The sequence below is a fragment of the Rhinolophus sinicus genome, chromosome 9 (genome assembly GCF_057876585.1).
Source record: "Rhinolophus sinicus isolate RSI-liver-muscle chromosome 9, RSI-T2T, whole genome shotgun sequence".
NCBI lineage: Eukaryota > Metazoa > Chordata > Mammalia > Chiroptera > Rhinolophidae > Rhinolophus > Rhinolophus sinicus.
The window spans coordinates 542,121-547,900 of record NC_142509.1 but is presented as its reverse complement, the minus strand read 5'-3'; the positions used below and the strand labels follow the sequence as shown (position 1 = coordinate 547,900).

The 5,780-nt window shown below is 70.6% G+C and overlaps 2 pseudogenes; both read left to right on the top strand.

Annotated features, from left to right (window-relative positions):
* Positions 1-1,467: 1,467 nt before the first annotated feature.
* On the top strand, positions 1,468-1,587 carry LOC148757139 (5S ribosomal RNA; annotated as a pseudogene).
* Positions 1,588-2,832: 1,245 nt separating this feature from the next.
* Positions 2,833-2,952, top strand: LOC148757138 (5S ribosomal RNA; annotated as a pseudogene).
* The last annotated feature ends 2,828 nt before the right edge of the window (positions 2,953-5,780 follow it).

Sequence of the window (5,780 nt, the reverse complement as noted above, 5' to 3'; positions counted from 1 at the left end):
CTGTCCCCCCGGTCCCCCGGTCCCCTTGTCCCCCCATCCCCCAGTCCCCCCGTCCCCCCGGCCCTCTCGTACTCCCGTCCCCCCATCTTCCGGTCACCCCTTCCCCCCGTCCCACATGCCCCCGTCTCCCAGACCCCCCGTCCCCCGGTTCTCCCAGTTCCAACGGTCTCCCTGTCCCCCTGCCCCCCTTCCCCCATCTCCTGGTACCCCGTCCCCCGGTACCCCCGCCCCGGGTTCCTACAGTCCCACCGTTCTCCCTGTCCCCCCCCTTACACCCGTCTCCCGGTCCCCTGTCCCCCGGTCCTCCCGTCCCCCGGTCCCCCTGTCCCCCCGTTCTGTCTGTCGGTCCCTGTCCTGCGGGGACTCTAGTCCCTCTGCCCGCACAAGAACCCAGGATTTGGCGAGGCCAAGAAGGAACACCAACAGAGCCACGGATAGGGGGCTCATAGCACCATGTCTCACGGGCAGCTGGCTTGGAGACACGGCAAGCCGGAGCCGCCCGATCCCCAACCTGCCGGCCGATTCTCTGCCAACCAACAGACCCACCAAGCCGGCCCACTGCAGTCCGCGCCCCTCTGCAATTTGCAGTCCACCATCCGCGCTTCCTAGCTTGGCCACCGCAGCTCTGCCAGTGGCCAATGGCCAACTGGCAACAGCTGATGGCCAAGCGGTAACAGCTGATGTCCGTGCAGCCCCCACGCAGCACCCCTCCACGCGAGGCCCAGAGCCTGGAAAGTGCTCTCTGCAAGTCTGTCCCCACAGTCCCCGTCTGTCTCTCTCCGCCTACCTCTTGCTCCGTCTCTGGCCTTCTCTCATCCTCTCTCTCAACACCCTGGGTCAGGAGAGGTGATGTGTAGCCAGTGAAGTGACCAGTGATCGGGCGGGACGCCGGTCGCTGATGAGGGGCGAGGGCCCAGACAGAAGGCTGTGTGACGAAGGGTGGCGGCAGTCTGGAGGTGCTGCCCCCTGGTCGCGGGTGGCTCTCCCTGGCTTTGGGCCAGTGGGTGGGGCCGGCCAGGGCCAGGGTCTGGGTTGCACGTCCCTAGGGTGGAGGGGACTGAGAGGACCCTGCGACCCCCTCGGTGGCCCTGAGTGGTGGGGACAGCACAGCAGCAAGGGGGGTGTGCGGTTGTGGGGCTGGGGGGGGGGATGAGAGGGGTTGGGGTAGGGGGGCGTGGTAAAAGCCATTCCGGGCGTGGGGAGTCCCAGGATGCCAGGGCGCCCAGACATATGTCACAGTCAGGGAAGTGACAGAGGCCTGTGGAGCCACTGGGGGGCGCGAAGGGGCCTCGCTGCGGGCCAATAGTAGCCCGTCGCCCACACCAGCGGCGACCGGAGGAGGCGGGGAGCGGGCGGGAGGCACTCGGGCAGACATGCTCGCCACCCGAGCGGCCCAGCAGCATGGCGCGTGCGCTCAGGAGGCAAGTCGGGAGCAGGCTCTTGGAGTGCCGGGAGCCGGGTCCCAGTGCCTAAGGCCATACCACCCTGAACGCAGCAGATCTCGTCTGATCTCGGAAGCGAAGCAGGGTCTGTCCTGGTTAGTACTTGGATGGGAGACCGCCTGGGAATACCTGTTGGCTTTTGCTAGCGTCTCCTTTTGCATCGCCGCTCCGGCGTGTCTCCCTCCGAACCCCTGCCGCCCCTTGCCCCTCTGCAGCCTCCCAGCCAGACGCAGGTGCCCCTGACCAGCAGAGGGTCAGCCGCCCGGCACTACAAGCTGGCAGCCCCGGCCGCACACCAGGCCCGTGGGCCAGGGCTCCCCCCACACGCCCTCCTCTCAGTCCTCTTCGGTCCCGCAGGCCGTCATCGCGAATCCTTCGCCGACGCGCGGTCGCCGCCACCGCCGCCTGCGCCAAAGCCACCGCCACCACCGGGCTCCCCACACCCCCCCCCCCCCCCCCGCCAGCGCTGCCCTCGCCCCCGCCCCTGTCCCCGCCCCCGCCGCCGCCACCGCCAAACTCTCTCAAACTCCCTCCTGTGCTCTCCCCACCTCGGCCGCCAGCACCGTGCTCCCCATCTCCGCCGCCAGCACCGCCCTCACGCCCTCCCCCGCCCCCGCTGCCGCCATTGCCGCACTCCCTCAATTCCCTCCTCTGCTCTCCCCGCCTCCAGCACCGCCATCTTCCCCGCCCCCGCCCCAGCCCCCGCCGCCACCAATGCCATACTCGCTCAGTCTCCCGCCTCTGCTCTCCCGGCCTCCGCCGCCAGCACCGCCCTCACGCCCTCCCCAGCCCCCGCCGCCACCGCCGCCGCCATCGGCCCCCGTGTCCCAGCGCCCACCGTCAAAGCCCCCATTTTCGCCGCCGCCATTGCCGCCCTGGCGCCATCCACGCGGTTGCCATCGCCTACCTCGCCACCCTCCCCTGCCTCCGCCGCCGCCGCCGCCGCCGCCGCCGCAGCCGCCCCCGCCGCCGCCGCGGGGTCCTCCCACAACTCCCAGGCCCAGGGTTGCCTGCTGGTGCAGGCCTCCACCAGCCTTGGGGCTGCGGTTGGGGGTAAACCTGGTGGCGGTAGGGGGGCGGGTTGTATGCCGGTCTGGGTGCGGGGAGTCCCAGGATGCCAGAGTTCCACGACTTCTGGCACCATCAGGGAAGTGGCAGTGTCCCATGGAGCCCTGGGTGGCGCGAAGGGGCCTCGCTGTCGGCCAGGAGTAGCCCGCCGCCCACGCCAGGGGCATTAGGAAGAGGCGGGGAGCCGGACTGGGGGGGGACGCGGTGCTGGCAGAGCCGGCCCGCGGGTCGATGCTCGCCACCGGAGCGGCTCATCTGCATGGCGGGCGCTCACGAGACAGGCCGGGAGCAGGCTCTTGGGGCGCGGGAGCCGGGTCCCAGCGTCTACGGCCATACCACCCTGAACGCGCCCGATCTCCTCTGATCTCGGGAGCTAAGCAGGGAGGGGCCTGGTTAGTACTTGCATGGGAGACCGCCTGGGAATACCTGTAGGCTTTTGCTCGCCTCTCCTTTTGCGCCGCCGCCGCCCCGGCGTGCCTCCCTCCGAATCCCTGCCGCCCCTTGCCCCTCTGCAACCCCTGCAGCCGCCCAGCCAGCCGAAGGTCCCCCTGGCCAGAGGAGGGACAGCCGCCCAGCACTACAAGCTCGCATCCCCGGCCGCACACCAGGCCTGTCGGCCAGGGCTCCCCCCCTCTCCCTCTTCTTAGTGCTCTTCGCCGAGGCAGGCCGTCAGCCTGCAGCAGTCAGCCGCGTCTAGGTCGCCGCCGCCGCCACCGCCATCGCAGGGCTCCCTCTCGCTCCCCGACCCTGCCGCCGCCGCAACCCCCAACGCCCAAGCCCAGGGCTGCCTGCCGGCGCAGGCTTCCACCAGGCTCTCTCCATCCCAGGACGTGCCGGTCCTTTGCACCTCGGCCCGAGCCCAGGGGACGCCCATCCCTGCGCCTGCCCCTGGGCCCCGAGACACAGGATCGGCGTGTCCTCGGGCAAACGGGACGCCCACCCACCCCGCCCCACCGGAGTCTTCTGTCTCCGCGGGCAGGCACCTCTCCCCACACCCCCGCGCGTCCCCTCCCGTCTCCCACAAGAGCCAGGAGCCCTCCCTTCCCGCCGGCCACGGTGTCCCCGACACAAAGGGCACAAAGAGCCGGGACAAACCAGGGGACGGCGGGAGCAGCAACCCAACACACCACGCGCCATCGACTCCAGGGGAGACCGCCACAAGGGAAGAGCAGGCACGCAGGCACACAATCCTCACATCCAGGGTGCCTGGGGGCTGCCACTCTCCTCCCGCGGGCGGGTCCCTGGGCGGGGCTCAGAGCCCACTGGCTCTCCGGAGACCCTGGCGGCCCGCCCCGGGGGCTTCAATGGTGACTGCCAACGCCAGGGCAATGCCTCCTTGGCGGAGCCCAGCCCCGGGCACGACCACACTCCGGTGGAGAAGCCACCACTTCAACACAGCCTCAGTGCGTCTGTCCCAGTCCGTGTGCCCGAATGTGCGTCCCTCCCACCCTCCCCCACCCCATGTCTGTCTGGCTCTGTGACGTGCCTGTTGGGTTCTGGCTCTGGCTCAGGAGCTCTCTCCCCGCCTGCCTGCCCCCTCTTTCTCTGTCTCTGTCCATGTCTCTCTGTATGTCTAGACACATACATGTACATATACGTGTATATTTCCATCTCGCTCCCTCTTACTCCTCCTCCCGTTCTGTCTGTCTGTCCCTGTCCTGCGGGGACTCTAGTCCCTCTGCCCGCACAAGAACGCAGGATTTGGCGAGGCCAAGAAGGAACACCCACAGAGCCACGGATAGGGGGCTCATAGCACCATGTCTCACGGGCGGCTGGCTTGGAGACACGGCAAGCCGGAGCCGCCCGATCCCCCACCTGCTGGCCGATTCTCTGCCAACCAACAGACCCACCAAGCCGGCCCACTGCAGTCCGCGCCCCTCTGCAATTTGCAGTCCACCATCCGCGCTTCCTAGCTTGGCCACCGCAGCTCTGCCGGTGTCCAATGGCCAACTGGCAACAGCTGAAGGCCAAGCGGTAACAGCTGATGTCAGTGCAGCCCCACGCAGTACCCCCGTCCCCCGGTACCCCCGTCTCCCCGTCACCCCTGTCTCCGTTCCCCCGGTTCCCCGTCTTCCTGTCCCCCGTCTCCCGGGTCCCCCGTCCCCACGTTCCACCATCCCCCCTATTCCGGTCCCCCCCGTCCCCTGTTCCCCCCGTCCCCTGATCCCCCTGTTCCCCCGTACCCCCATCCACCCTCTCCCAGTCCACCCGTCCCCCGGTGCCCCCGTCCCCCCAGTGCCCCATCCCCCGTCCCCCGCTCCCCCGTCCCCCCAGTCCCCCCACGCCCCTGGTCCACCCGTCCCCCATTCCCTCGTCTCCCGGTCCCCCCCTCCCCGGGTCCCCCGACCCCCGTTCCCCCGTCTCCCGGTCCTCCGTCTCGCGGTCCACCTGTCCCCCGGTCCCCCAGTCCCAACGTCTCCCCGTCCCCCCGTCCCTCCTTCGCCTGGTCCCCCCGTCCCCCCATACCCCCGGTCTCCCGTTCCCCGGTCCCCCGTCTCCTGGTCCCCCGGTCCCCCGGTTCCCCCGGCGCCCAGGCGCCCTTCTACTGGTCCCCCCGTTCCCCGGTCGCCCCGTCTCCCGGTCCCCAGTCTCCCGGTCCCCTGTCTCCCGGTCGCCCGGTCTTCCGGTCCCCCGGTCCTCCGTCCAGTGTTACCCCCTTCCCCCGGTCCCCCGGTCCCCCCATCTCCCTGTCCCTCTGTCTCCCGGTCCGGCGGCACACCCATCCCCCCGTCTCCCGGTCCCCCGTCTCCCGGTCGCCCGGTCCCCAGGTCCCCCGTCTCCCGGTCCCCTCATCCCCTGGACCCCCAACCCCCGGTCCCTGGTCCCCCGGTCCCCCAGTCCCCCGGTTCCCCCATCGCCCTGGCCCCCGTCTACCGATCCCCCAGTTCTCCGTTCGCCCCGTCTTCCGGTCCTCCCGTCCCACAGTCTCCCGTCTCCCGGTGTCCCATCTCCCGGTCACCCCGTCCCCGGTCCCCCGTCTCGCGGTCCCCCGTCTCCTAGTCGCCCCGTTCCCCGGTACCCGATCTCCCGGTCCCCTCATCCCCCAGTCCCCCAACCCCCGGTCCCCCGGTCCCCCCGTCCCCCGGTCCCCGGTCCCTCGGTCCCCCCATCTCCCGGTCCACTGGTACCCCCGTCCCCCCAGTCCATTCATGCCCCTGGTCACCCCGTCGCCCGGTCCCCTATCCCCCGGTCCCCCCAACCTCCGGTCCCCCGGTCCGCGGGTCCCCTGGTCCCCTCATCCGCCGTTCCCCCGGTCCCCCCTGTCTCCGT